Source organism: Bos indicus x Bos taurus, chromosome 5, assembly GCF_003369695.1.
Source record: "Bos indicus x Bos taurus breed Angus x Brahman F1 hybrid chromosome 5, Bos_hybrid_MaternalHap_v2.0, whole genome shotgun sequence".
In the NCBI taxonomy this organism is placed as follows: Eukaryota; Metazoa; Chordata; class Mammalia; order Artiodactyla; family Bovidae; genus Bos; species Bos indicus x Bos taurus.
Genome location: NC_040080.1, coordinates 84,351,786 through 84,367,341, shown reverse-complemented (window position 1 = coordinate 84,367,341; position 15,556 = coordinate 84,351,786). Strand labels below are relative to the sequence as shown.

Below are 15,556 nucleotides of genomic sequence, written 5' to 3'. Positions count from 1 at the left end.
CTTGGGCAAACTTTGGGCGATGGTGGGGAACAGGGAGGCCTGCCGTGCTGTAGTCCATGGGACCACAAAGAGTCAGATATGACTAGGCGACTGAACAACAACAGACAGTGGGCTGACAAAACTCTGCAGCCCCAAGGAGGGCACAGCCCACTTCAGATGTGCCAATGAGGAGAAGAAATGAGGAAGAAAATTCCACAGGATAGAGGCAAGGGGGCACAGAGCACAATGCACAAAAGAATTCCTTCCAGACAGCTGACTCGGGGAAGAATCAAAGATCTTCCCCTGCTCTGTGGGTTAGGAGCCTTCACAACACTTGTCCAACTGGACCACCCCTGATGAGTAATGGCTGTGTCTCCTTGTTTTACCTTTCCAAATGGAACTGTTCTTTTTGATGAACACTAGGGATGGACACTCGGAGAAGGCAATGGCACCCCACTCCAGTACTCTTGCCTGGAAAATCCCATGGACTGAGGAGCCTGGTAGGCTGCAGTCCATGGGGTCACGAAGAGTCGGACACAACTGAGTGACTTCACTCTCACTTTTCACTTTCATGCATTGGAGAAGGAAATGGCAACCCACTCCAGTGTTCTTGCCTGGAGAATCCCAGGGACAGGGGATCCTGGCGGGCTGCCGTCTATGGGGTTGCACAGAGTCGGACACGACTGAAGTGACTTAGCAGCAGCAGCAGCAGCAGCAGGGATGGACACTAAGTACATAGTCACAAGTCTATGACAATCTGCACCTGACAAGTTGTAGAGGACATACATTATCTAGATCCCACATACATTATCTATACGTGGGAAACTGGGAGAGGATGAAAATTTGGTTACCAGAAAAAGCAGGCAAAGGTGAAAATACTAATGTTCAGCAATATGCACATTCCCTTTTCTTCGACACAAAGAAAAACTACATTTCCCAGTGTCCCTTGCAGTTAGGTATGATCAGATAGTTGAGTTCTAGCTAATGGAATGTGGGCAGAAGTGAGGTAGTCTAATTCTAGGCATAGTCCACATAGCATCCTGCAGAGGCCTCCAAAGGCCTAGAATAAAGGTAGAAAACAACAGCCCACAGGCCAAATATTGCTGTCTATTTTTTCAACATATTTTTATTTAAATTAACTTTTTAAAAACAAAAATCATTAGAAGAGTGGCGTTTTTGCCTTTTATATTTGATTTAATAGAAGACAGATGGGGTCTCTTGTCAGCTTCATTTGAACATATTTTGGTTGAAATATAAGGAAAAGTGGACCCCATACAGCCAGGCAGTTGGAAAAGAAATTTCATGAACCTTCTGAAAGTGTTTCAGGTACCCCAAGAGTCCTCAGACCATACTTTGAGAAAGAAAGAAAGAAAGATAGTGCTAAGTCGTGTCTGACTCTTGTGACGCTGTGGACTGTAGCCTGCCAGGCTGCTCTGTCCATGGGATTCTCCAGGCAAGAATACTGGAGTGGGTTGCCATTTCCTTCTCCAGAGGATCTTCCTGACCCAGGAAACGAGCCCAGGTCTCCAGCACTGCAGGAAGATTCTTTACCAACTGAGCTAAGCAGGAAGCCCCAATACTTTGAGAGCCAGTGCAATAAACTGTACTTTCTCAGTTAATGACTATATTGAATCAGTTTTAGAAAGGGTGATTCCTGCTATGGGCAAGACATTTTAAAGAAATTGCAAAGAGTGGCAGTGGGGAAGGAAACTTGTATTCTCCCATTAACTCAATTTAAATGATATCAATTTTCAACTTAAGTTCATAAATTGCTCTTAGCTAGCCAAGATTACATATTAATTATTTTTCCAAATTTACTTTTTCAAACTAAGAAGAGAAAGCAACAGGTCATACAAATGTTTACATTTTACAGTGGCTTTATAGTTTATAAAGCCTCTTTCTGCATCCACCTGATGTCATTTATCTCTTAGAAGCTGCTTTATATAGGAGGAAACCTTGGAGCAGAGAGGGGACTTGCCAAGACTGCCATCAGTAACCAGGCTTCCTTGTGACAAGCAATGTGCTCATAGGACAATTCTGCTCTGGCTCTAATGAAAAAAACATCTCTCTTTCAAAAGCTGGCTTTCCAACCTAGGAACAGGGGACTCTTTATTTATTTTCACTTTTCCAAATGCAAGATATAGCAAATATAAGAGACATGAACTTGACATTTCTTTTGACACAGCATGTATTATGGCTGCAGGAAGAGCAGACTGAAAATACAAAGCAAAAAAACCCAGAATTCTATCTGTTTTATAATTAAGGAACAGTCCGGGTAGTGGTAGTAGTAAAGAACCCACCTACCAATGCAGGAGACTTAGGAGACTCAGGTTCCATCCCTGGGTTGGGAAGTTCCCCTGGAGGAGGCCATGGCCACCCACTCCAGTATTCTTGCCTGGCGAATCCAACGGACAGAAAAGCCTCACGTGCTATGGTCAATAGGGTCTCAAAGAGTTAGACATGACTGAAGTGACTTAGCATGCACAGAGTGAATCATTAAATGAATAATGAAACAATTGAACTTGTAAGAATTCTTTTCTAGTGCCCATACTTTTGGAATTCCCACTCTCTGTCATCCAGGGGACACACCTACCATGTTTTGAGACAGCAGGAGAAGCAGTGCAAATGAAATCATGGTCCCAGATTCCCGAGGCAACAGTGCACTCTTCAGAAGTTGCAGATACCTGGTTAGCTCAACATTTTATGGAACGATCATGATGTGGTTCCCGCAGATTGCCTGGTCATCAACCACAATATTCCAGGCCCCAAAGCTACTGCATTCCACTTGTTTCACTTCAAAGCTCTTCTTGCCCATGTTGTCCATGGCGCCACGTGGGGTGTCCACATCCATCACTGCTGCCACATTGGAACCACGCCCTCTGTGGTCCTCACTGCCTTTTTTTGTTCAACCATGAAGGAAATTAAAAAAAAAAAAACAAAAAACCCTGCTTCATTGACTACACTAAAGCCTTTGACAGTGTGGATCACAAAAAACTAGAAAATTCTTAAAGAGATGGGACTACCAGACCACCTTACCTGCTTCCTGAGAAATCTGTATGCAGATCAAGAAGCAACATGTAGAATCAGACATGGAACAATGGACTGGCTCAAAATTGGGAAAGGAGTATATCAAAGCTGTATGTTGTCACCCTGCTTATTTAACTTATATGCAGAGTACATCGTGTGAAATGCCAGGATGCATGAAGCACTAGCTGGGATCAGGATTGTTGTGAGAAATATCAACAACCTTAGATATGTACCTGATACAAATTTAATGGCAGAAAGTGAAAAGTAATGAAAGAGCCTCTTGACAAAAGTGAAAGAGGAGAGTGAAAAGCTGGGTTAAAACTCAACATTCAAAAAACAAAGATCATGGCATCCAGTCCCATCACTTCACGACAAATAGATGGGTAAAAAGTGGAATCAGTGACAGATTTAATTTTCTTGGTCTCCGTAATCACTGTGGATGGTGACTAAGCCACAAAAGTAAAAGATGCGTGGACCTTGGAAGAAAAGCTATGACAAACCTACACAGCATATTAAAAAGCAGAGACATCACTTTGCTGATGAAAGTCTGTATCATCAAAGTAGTCATGTATGGATGTTGAGAGTTGGTCAATAAAGGAGGCTGAGTGCTGAAAAAATGATGCTTTTGAACTGTGGTGCGGGAGATCTTGAAAATACTTTGGACAGCAAGGATATAAAACCCAGTCAATCCTAAAGGAAATCAACACTGAACATTTATTGGAAGGACTGATGCTGAGACAGAAACTCCAATACTTGGTCATCTGATGAGAAGAGCCAGCTCACTGAAAAAGACCCTGATGCTAGGAAAGATTGAGGGCAGGAGGAGAAGGAGGCGACAAAGGATGACATAGTTGGATAGCACTACTGACTCAATGAACATGAGTTTGAGCAAAGTCAGTGACATAGTGAAGGACAGGAAAGCCCGGTGTGCTGCAGTCCATGTGGGCGCAGAGTCAGATGCAACTTAGTGAACAACAACAAATGAGCTGAAATGGCTTTACATTTTAAAATTATTTTTGAAAATAAGAGTAATAATATTCCACAATGTTCAGAATTATATGAAATTTAAATTCCAGTGTGCAGGTGGTGCAGTGGTAAAAGAATCCACCTCCCAATGCAGGGGGCACAAGAGACATGAGTTCAGTTCCTGGGTTGGGAACATCCCCTGGAGAAGAGAATGGCAACCTACTCCAATAGTCTTGCCTGGAAAAATCCACTCACAGAGAAGCCTGGTGGGATAGAGTCCATGGGGTCACAAAGAGTCAGACAACATTGAGCGCACACATGGCAATGGTCATAAGCAAAGTTTCAGTGGAACACATTCACATTCATTTCTGTCTTGTTTAATGCCCACTTTTATATTATAGCAGAGTTGAATCTGTAACAGAGACCATGTGTGGTATCGTCAGTTCAAACCCATTGGCTGTCTCAGTGTATTCTACATTGCAGTGATGCAGTTATAAACAGCGATCTATATCACTGTACTGTAACTTTTTTTTTGTTGTTTAACTAACTGCATATTCATCAGGTCAGAACTGATGGACTTCATATGGTGCGTGTTTAAGGCTTAGTGGAGTGTGGATTATTTTGTTATCAAATTAGGTGCCAAAGCATTGTGTATTTTCCCAATGACATTTTAGTTGGGTAGACAAAGTAATCCCCACTCCCATACCCCAGATGTGAAGTGAAAGTCATTCAGTTGTGTCCAACTCTTTGCGACCCCATGAACTATAAAGCCCATGGAATTCTCCAGGCCAGAATACTGGAGTGGGTAGCCTTTCCCTTCTCCAGGGGATCTTCCCAATCCAGGGATCCAACCCAGGTCTCCCACATTGCAAGCAGATTCTTTATCAGCTGAGCCATAAGGGAAGCCCAAGAATACTGGAATGGGTAGCCTATCCCTTCTCCAGTGGATCTTCCTGACCCAGGAATCGAACCAGGGTATCCTACTTTGCAGGCAAATTCTTTACCAACTGAGCTGCCAGGAAAGTCAAACCCTGGATATCCATACTCTAATCCCTGGAACGTATGAATTTGTTATTTACATGTAAAAGGAACTTTGCAGACATAAAGTAAAAATATTAAGGAAAAAAAAAGGACTTTGCAGATGCAACTAATTTAAGTGTCTTGCAATAGGTAATTTAAAATTTAATCTCTATTCAAGACTTTATTTATAAATGTTTAGATTAACAGCATTTTGTACATCAAATCAAGGGATTTGTAAATAAGGGAACTGCATGTCTATAAGCCAGTCTTGAGTTGCTTGACTGATACCTTGTAACTTTTTTTCTTTTGTTTTTGCAAATATATACACACATCAGCAAGTCAGGGTCCCTGGGGGAATCCCTTGGGATGCAACAGTGTAAGCAAAATAGATCGCTGTTAATGTTTTTTTAACAGAATGCACCAAACTGCTCTAGGATTCCCATTATAAAAAGCAGAAATCACTTGCATTTCTATACAACAATGAAATTGTTGCATTTCTATTTTTCTAACAATGAAAAATCAGAAAGAGAAATTAAGGAATCAATCCCATTCACCATTGCAACAAAAAGAATATCTAGGAATAAACTTACCTAAAGAGACAAAAGAACTGTACACAGAAAATTATGACACTAATGTAAGAAATCAAAGTTGACATAAACAGATGGAGAGATATTCTATGTTCCTGGGTGCTGCTGCTGCTGGGTAGGAGAATCAATATTGTGAAAATGACTATACTACCAAATGCAATCTACAGATTCAACACAATCCCTGTCAAATTACCAATGGCATTTTTCACAGAACTAGAACAAAAATTTCACAATTCATATGGACACACAAAAGACCTAGAATAACCAAGCAGTCTTGAGAAAGAAAAATGGAGAAAGAGGAATCAACCTTTCTGATTTCAGATTATACTACAAAGCTACAGTAACCAAGACAGTGATGTACTGGCACACAAAAACAGAAATATAGACCGATGGAACAAGACAGAAAACCCAGAAATAAACCCATGCACCTATGGGTACCTTATTTTTGACAAAGGAGGCAAGAATATACAACGGGGCAAAGACAGCCTTTTCAATAAATGGTGCTGGGAAAACTGGACAGCTGCATGTAAAGGAATGAAATTAGGACACTTCCTAACACCATATACAAAGATAAACACAAAATGGATTAAACACCTAAATGGAAGACCAGAAACTATGAAACAGAGGAAAACATAGGTAGACACTCGATGACATAAATTAAAGCAAGACCCTCTGTTACCCACCTCCTAGAGTAATGGAAGTAAAAACAAAAGTAAACGAGTGGGACCTGATTAAACTTAAAAGCTTTTGCACAGCAAAGGAAACTATAAACAAGGTGAAAAGATGATCCTCGTAGTGGGAGAAAATAATAGCAAATGAAACAACTGACAAAGGATTAATTTCCAAAATATACAAACAGCTCGTACAACTCAATGCCAGAAAAACAAACTCAACCAAAAAGTGGGAAAAAGACCTAAACAGACACTTCTCCAAAGAAGACATACAGATGGCTAACAAACACATGAAAAGATGCTCAACATCGCTCATTATTAGAGAAATGCAAATCAAAACCACAATGAGATTATCACCTCACACTGGTCAGAATGGCCATCATCAAAAAGTCTACAAACAATTTAAATGCTGGGAAGAGTGTGGAGAAAAGGGAGCACTCTTGTACTGTTTGTGGGAATGTAAATTGATACAGCCACTATGGAAGATGGTATGGAGATTCCTTTAAAAACTAGGAATAAAACCACCATATGACCCAGGAATTCCATCCTAGGCATATACCCTGAGGAAACCAAAATTGAAAAAGACACATGTATCCCATTGTTCATGGCAACACTATTTATGATAGCTAGAACATGGAACCAATCTAGATGTCCATTGACAGATGAATGGATAAAGAAGTTGTGGTACATATACACAACGGAATATTCAGTTCAGTTCAGTTCATTGCTCAGTTGTGTCTGACTCTTTGTGACCCCATGAATTCCAGCACGCCAGGCCTCCCTGTCCATCACCAACTCCCGGAGTTCACTCAGACTCACATCCATCGAGTCAGTGATGCCATCCAGCCATCTCATCCTCTGTCGTCCCCTTCTCCTCCTGCCCCCAATCCCTCCCAGCATCAGAGTCTTTTCCAATGAGTCAACTCTTCTCATGAGGTGGCCAAAGTACTTGGAGTTTCAGCTTCAGCATCATTCCCTTCAAAGAAATCCCAGGGCTGATCTTCAGAATGGACTGGTTGGATCTCCTTGCAGTCCAAGGGACTCTCAAGAGTCTTCTCCAACACCACAGTTCAAAAGCATCAATTCTTCGGTGCTCAGCCATAAAAAGGAATGCATTTGAGTCAGTTCTAATGAGGTGGATGAACCTAGAATCTATTATACAGAGAGAAGTCAGAAAGAGAAAGATAAATATGTATTCTAACATATATATATATGGAATCTACAAAAATGGTACTGAAGAATTTATTTTCAGGGCAGCAATGGAGAAACAGACATGGAGAATAGATTTACGGACATGGGGAGAGGGGAGGAGAGGGCGAGATGTATGGAAAGAGTAACATGGAAACTTACATTACCATATGTAAAATAGATAGCCAATGGGAATTTGCTGTATGGCTCAGGAAACTCAAACAGGGGCTCTGTATCAACCTAGAAGGGTGGGATGGGAAGGCAGATGGGAGGGAGGTTCAAAAGGGAGTGGATATATGTATACCTATGGCTGATTCATGTTGAGGTTTGACAGAAAACAATAAAATTCTGTAAAACAATTATCCTTCAATAAAAAAAAATTTTTTAAGAAAGCTAAAGGCAAAGATAGAAATGAGTCTACAAATTAATCAAATCTTATTTTCCGCACACCCCAAGTTTGGGTTTTATTTAACATTAACTCTACAATATCACCCTATTACTCTATGCATGTTTGCAACCCAGAAAGATGTATTTTTTACTTTGGTGTCTGTTAAAATGGATTTTAAATATATAACTTAAACACTGCAGCTGAGCTAAGTGCATTATATGCTGAGGTTTACTTGTCCTATTTCAAACAACTTCTCAATTCCCAGCCTGAAACATGAAGTCAATTAGAAATCCATGAACAGAAGTGGAGAACTTGTTAAAATATAAGTTTATTGTCTTAAGAAATAAGATTGCTTCCTTTCAATACAGTATTCTCTCAGTGGCCAAATCACCTAGTACAAAGTAATAACTTACTTTGTATCAATATAAACACTGAAACACCATTAGAAACACTTTCCTTTTTACAAAACAATTTATGCTGATTTTATGATGTAAAATAGCCTCTAATACTAAGAACACAAAAAGTATCTTAAATTATTTCCCTGAAGTGTTAAAAATGCACAGTTTAAAATCCCTTAATGGAAGACCTTTAGTAGTTCTGGCTGTCTGGTTCAGAATCTCATTATTCCAAACAGACACTGAGACCATTATTATCCTAGTGGTTCTAAGGTAATCACAATGGCCCTTATTAAAGGGGAGGAAAGATAGTCAATCAGAGGAGAAAATGGAATGATGGAAGTAAATGTTGGAGTAATGTAATTACTGGCTGAGGCCACAAGCCAAAACTCCTCTAGAGGCTGTGAAGGTCTGCCTGCAATGCAGGAGACCCTGGATTGCAGGTCAAGGGTCTTTTGCAATCTTGCAATGCAGGTTCAATCCCTGGATCAGGAAGATCCCCTGGAGAAGGGAATGGCAACCCACTCCAGTATTCTTGCCTGGAGAATCCCACGAACAGAGGAGCCTGGTGAGCTACAGTCTATGGGGTTGCAAAGATTTGGACACAACTGAAGCAATTTAGCATGCATGCATACAGAGGCTGCGAGAGGCAGAGAACTGGATTGTCCCATAGAACCTCTGTAAGGAACATAGACTTTGATTTTAGCCAGTTCGACTCACTTTGAATTTTTAATCTCCAGAACTGTAAAAGAATAAATTGTGTTGTGTTAAGTCACTAAGTTTGTGGTGTTACAGCAGCAATAGGAAGCTGATATTGTGTGTCTTGATATTACCAGAGTACACACTGAAATATTCCCAACTGACAGGAAAATATTGTCCAGAACAATTAGAAAGTTTAAAAACAAAATACCTTAACGCAGTAGAGTTCCTTCACAAAAGTAAAGAAAAAATAATTAGGTTGCAACCTAAATAAATTTTCCAATGGCTCATTTGTTAGCCAAGCAAGAAAGCTGTTTACTTATGTTGAGTTAATTAGATTGTGTTTGATTATGGCTGAAAAAAAATGCATCCAGAAAAAAATAATTCAAAGCTATTACCCTTTTGATGAGAACAATTGCTCAAAAAGTTAAGGATGATGGAAACTGAAGGAAAGTTACAGAGCTCTAAATAGCCTGGAGTTAAAACTCCCCTCTGGGTCCTTCCCACCATTGTATACAAAACAAAGAACTCTCTCACCCGAAGGAAAAAAAAGGACATTAAGGTTGATTACATCCAACTCCCAGCAGGTCCCAGCCTCTGGCCTATCTCCAGAATTCCTTGCCCCAGCCGTTTAAGAGATAATTAACCCAAACAACCTTGGAGAAGAACAGACCCCCTTAAGACAGTAGATTTCCATGCCTATATGTACTTACTCTTTTCTTGGGTTAGTGCAGCAGCTCACTAATCTGACTGCTGCCTCTTCCTGCCTCATTAAAGGTGATCTGTTCCTGTAAAGTGCCGGTCTCATTTTTCCAAACCTTGCCTTCTCTACCCTTAACCCTACAGAAACAACATCAAGAGTTGACAAAAACATTAATAATAACGTAGATGATTTTCAGTGGTTTGTTCTTGATCTTTGATAAGTGAATACTACCTGTGCTACCAGCTGCTCATTGGATGTTGAGTTTTAAGCTACTGAATCATCTGAGTAGAAATACAGGTGAGTATCTTTCCAGAGAAGTTGAGAAAATAATAATTCAATACAACATGAAGTGGAATCTTCTAAGATGTATTACAACTGATGATGGTAAAAATCTGTGTGGATCAGAAAAAGGTTCTGTGCACAAATGAACAAAAATAGTGAAAAAATATTTAAAGCCTATGGCTGTTAATTGTCTTATTTATGAGCAAAGTCTTTGCAGAAAGTATTTGAATCTATTATGTGTTGTTGGAACATAAGTATCAACAACATATCCCATTTGCTTTCATGGATTTATCCATGATCACTTCCATACATTTCTGTCAGGAATAGAAACTGGATTTCTTACATTTCCCTACTACATGGTAGTTTAGCAGTGGATGGATGGTTTAGTAGCTTTAATATTTTACTGTCAAATTAAACAGATTCAAAACTGAAATTTTCCTGAATAAGAAAAGCAGTGCTCAGCCACTATTGTCAAAAACTAAATTACTTTGGAAATCCACTTTTTCCACAGAATTGATAATGTTTACTGAATTCAACCTAGAATTTGAAGGCAAAATACCACTTAGGTATGAAACACATACACTATGAAGTCATTTCCATAACACCCTAATGTTTGAGCCACAAGTAATGTCAAGCTGCTTTATATACTTTCTGTACTGTAAATTTAAAACAAAAAACCAAATCTCCACTCCCACACAAATTTGCAGTGATATACTTTTCCAGCTCAGACTCCTGTAGCAGCAATATTTTAGACATAGCAATGCAAGTACAAAAATTTCCTTATTTCAAAATCCATACAGTTGATTTAAGGAGCTTCCTTCTAATCTTCATCAGAAGTGATTAGTTTGCAATGTAATGACAAGTTAAAAGGCAAGAGAAGAATCTAATAGAATCCTAAATCTACGTCTTAAGATATGAATATGGCCAATTAAAATCATACACTCATGGACTGATATCAGTATTGGCAGAACTTATCATGTGAAAAGATGAAATATGAAAAAATATCTTAATACAGAGCAGCATTACTCTACTCTGCAACCATTTTGATTATAAGGAAAGTAATTTTAAGCCTCAATTAAGCAAAATTATATCCCTCAACAAAATAATCCAATTTTTCTCACTGGGAGGCTTGTATTACAAAGAAATATACTTAGTTATTATATTTTTGAATTTTATCAGAACAGTATTTGCTGAAATTTATTTTCTCTCTTGTTCAGTAAATACCTATATAATATATTTGATTTTTCCTCTTGACTGGCAAGGCTTAAAATATTTACTGTCTGGCCCTTCAAAGAAAATGTTTTTTACTTTGATATAGAAGAGGTTGAGCTATCCGATACCAGGAGACTAGAATGCTAATCGCTAGATGGTGAGCTGATCGCTCAACACTCAGTTGGACTGCTGAATAAGAAATTAATTTTCATTGTGGTAAGCCACCAAGGTTTGTGGGTTGTTTGTTGCAACAACCAGTGCTACTTACCGTGACTAAAACAACCTTTTAATTATGATTGAAATTCACATTTAAGGAAACCTCAGAAACCATGAGAATTTCCAGGAAATACTAAGTCACTTTGGGAAAAAGCTATAGATGCATTATCTTAGCAAAGTATTAAATCAGCACAGGGAATTCATCTTTCATTAAGTCAGCCAACATTGTTCAAGGCACTGTGAGGAAGGTTATATGCAAGGTTGATTTGATATTTCTCTGTGAATTATAAATTCCCACTTATTTTTGAACTGAGTAATCTAATGCATTTAAATCAGTTGATCATTAGAAGCCAAATGTAATCATTTGTTCAATGGAAATCTTCACTTAGATGAAGAAAGAACATGCTTTTTTGCTCTTCTAAATGAGGAATTTCTCATCCCTTGGAGTGATGCTAAACTTTTCCTTGCTTGCAAACTAGACAAGAATACATTGTGAGGTCTGAATAGGACATTACTTTGAGATACCCCCAGAGAGAGCACTGGGCAAACTTCTGTAATAAAATGCAGCCACCAAATTGTCAATATTTTGTCCAATTGCATGGAGAACTAGGGAAAGCAAATCACTGAGGAAAGAATTTTTTTTTTCCATTTGGCATTGTGAAGTGAACAATTACCTGAGGTGATAAGTATTTCACTTTCTGATTCAGAATAGAGTCAGGTCCATAAAATTAAATCATATAAGCAAAGCTCAATGTTTCTTTTAAAACCACATATTTTAAAACTATTTTCTAGATGTGTTTAATATGACTATGTATCCTAGGTCTCATCCTGATAATTCTAATGAATTTTCCCCCAAATGTTCCTAAGTATGAGAATCCATTGGGCAAGTGTTTTTTAGTATGTCTGTTTTGGTACCCAGAAACGGATTCATTAGGTCAAGTGAAAGTCTAAGAGTCTGTACTTTCACAAATTCACCTTGGAGGTTAAAGTGGATGTTGCATAATATGAATTGGGTTCACTCAGCCTGCATTTTGCCTTCTTCGACTCTTACAGCTAGAGTTCTGGAGCAAACTATTTGACTATTTAAAATGAACTTGCCGAAAATTTGGAAGGTGAAAGCAAAGTGGAAGACATCTTTCTACCCTTTTTCGGGTACCCTATTTCTGCCCTCAAGCATGGTTATAGTCATGAGTTTTCTTGGGTAATATTTCATTTTCTGTTACCCAGTTTTCTGTGTGTTAAACAGTGGCAGTTTCTGAGGTAATAGTGGGGTCCCTTTTCTCTGGCACAGTTCCAGTGTTGACTTACAGTTCTAGAATGTTACTGGAGGCCCAAACAGGAAAGTATCTGTTTGTATAACATCTAACTATTTTGTAGGCATCTAATTCTCTGCCTCATGTCAGTTCCTGCTTGAAATACCCTGAGCTGTTTCTGTTTCTTAAACTCAACTGTGACTAATAAAGAATATGACATCAATGTTAACACCATGCAGCAGTGAGTTCTAGAGCAGTACAATTGTTTCTATCTCTTAGAAACATTCTTTTCTCACTGTACAGGGATGTGCTTCTGAGAAGATTCATTAATGGCACCAAGATGACCTTGAGATCCTGGGTTGACATTTGGGCAGCAAGTATGCTAGCCTGCTGATTCCCTACACCACCTCCCTTCCCAGCACACACCTCAGAGCATCAAGGATCATAGTAAACCTTTTTACCACTGCTTCCAGGTGTAGAGAAGACCATTAGGCAGAAACCACAGACCCGTACTAGAAGAACTGAAAACTTGATAGATATGGGAAGGCCATCCAAGTATAAACTTCTTAAGGGCAGATAATTTTGACTGTTTTTTTTTAAATGTTATAATCATCACACCTAGAACAGTGCCTGACAGTCAATTATAATTACATAAAGCATTTTATTAACTGATGAACCGTCAGTAAAGATTTCTTGAACAATGAATTAGTATGTTATGCCTCGTGTAGTCACTCATGTCCAACTCTTTGCCACCCCAGGGACCATAGCCCACCAGGCACCGGTCCACTCCGTGGACTCTGTCCATGGGGAGTCTCTAGCTACCAGAGAAGCACAAGAATACTGGAATGGGTAGCCTATCCCCCCTCCAGGGAATCTTCTCGACCCAGGAATCAAACCAGGATCTCCTGATTTGGATTCTTTACCAGGGAAGCCCAATGAACTAAAAGGTGTATAGTATACACCTATATATAGTATAGTACTAAAGTATAGTACTTTACTTTAGTATAGTATAGTACTAAAAGGTGTTACTACATCTTATCAAGGTAAAAATTCCAGAGCCTTGTCTTTCTTCAAGGCTTGGATGGTATATTAGGGCTTAAAAAAAAAAAGGAACGTTCAGGGTATAGAAACAAGCATTGGATATAAGTAGCCTGGAATTTTATTTACCAACCTAAATCTCTGAGTACTATGATTTCCACCTCTTTGCCTTGCCCACTGGGCTGGCCACTCTGAGATCCTATGTTGTGTTTCAAAGCCACTCTGAGTTAGTATTGGTCACAGACTGTCCCTCAAGTTATGTCCTAGAAATGACTCTGGTACCTTCTATTGGAACCAAGCCTAGCTTTGCATGGTTTTAATTTTCTAAGCCCCTTACAACTAAGTAAGTGAAGTGGGTATTGAAGTGAAAGCTGGTCTTAGTAACAGGAACAAAATCTAAATTATCAAAATCAGCATGCACATTTAGTGTCAAGTTACTATTAGGTAACCTAAAATTAAGGCCCAGAACACTAGGCTAGTGCATAAATCCCTTTTGGCGAAGATCAAGATTATCCCAAGAAACTTTCATATGGCTGAGGATTGGTGGTGGACATTGAAATATAAGAGCTAAGATAAGAAGTAGGTTATACAAGTTGATATAAACTCTGCTGCAGAAAATTTTATTTTATTCATTTATATCAGTCCCATTTGCTGACCTTTATCATCAAACATGAATTCCCAGGTTTGAATAGAGGGGAGCTCTGAGACAAGAATACCCAAGCAATATTTTGTCTTGCCAAATGATTTGAATCTTTCTGTTGGGATTCCCTCACTCCCATTATCATTTCTGTATTTACTCTTTAAAACCATGGTCCAATGTGAAAAAAAAAAACAAAAAAAACCCCTTCAGCCCAGCTGAGCTGTATTGGCATTTAAAAAATGACCTATGATTGTAAGATAGATAAAATTAAACATGAAGAAAATATAAACCACATGTAAACTATACATTTCCCTGAGAAAAAACTCCCTTCTAGCCTTCATAAGGCCTGATATATTTTCACCTAACTTGGCTTCCAGCTCTCTTTGATTCATTCTTATTTCCATGAAACAGAATGCACCTGTCCTCAGATATGCTGATAAATTTCCCCATTTTCTTACTTTGGCAACAAATCTTCTATTCTGGTGAATATTAAAGTTGCTCTTATACAACTCAGTCTTTCTAAGGTTTGGCTTCCCTGATGGCTTGGTGGATAAAGAATTCACACGTTATGCAGGAGACACAAGAGATGTGGGTTTGATCCCTGGTTGGGAAGATCCCCTGGAGAAGGGCATAGCAACCCACTACAGTATTCTTGCCTGGAAAATCCCTTGAATTGAGGAGCCCAGCAGGCTACAGTCCAAAGGGTGGTAAAGAGTCAGACACGTTGAGTGAGTATGCGCAATGCATGACAGTCTTTCTAAACTGCTTAGCACACATCAAAACAAAAGGCTAGACTTAATTTTTGTGATTCAGTTTCCAACCACTGCTTGAACTTACCAATCAGTGTTTGAATAGCAAACATTTGTTGGAATCCTTACAGGTATCAAGCTTTATGCAAGGTTCTAAGCATATGATCATGAGTGGCCACTGCCTTTCCCATCAAAAAGCTATCTGTGGTACCATGGATAGAGCCACAAAATCAACTAAAAGGCAAGGCATGATATGACTTGAATTGGGAACTGAATTATCAAAATAATTACCAAATATGGCAGGTTTTGCAAAAATTAAGGTTTAAGATCAGAAGTAAAGAATTAGAGAGTGAACTTACGGTTGCCAGAAGGAAGGATTTGGGGAAGGGATAGCCAGGGAGTTTGGGATGGACAGGTATACACTGCTATATTTAAACAGAATAACCAAAAATGACCTACTGTATAGCACAGGAATTCTGCTCAGTGTTATGTGGAAGCTTGGATGGGAGGGAGTTTGGGGGAGAATTGATACTTGTACACGTA

The 15,556-nt window shown here is 39.0% G+C and overlaps 1 pseudogene; it reads right to left on the bottom strand.

Moving 5' to 3' along the window:
• Positions 1-2,517: 2,517 nt before the first annotated feature.
• LOC113893545 overlaps positions 2,518-15,556 on the bottom strand; it is a 76,410-nt pseudogene continuing 63,371 nt past the window's right edge.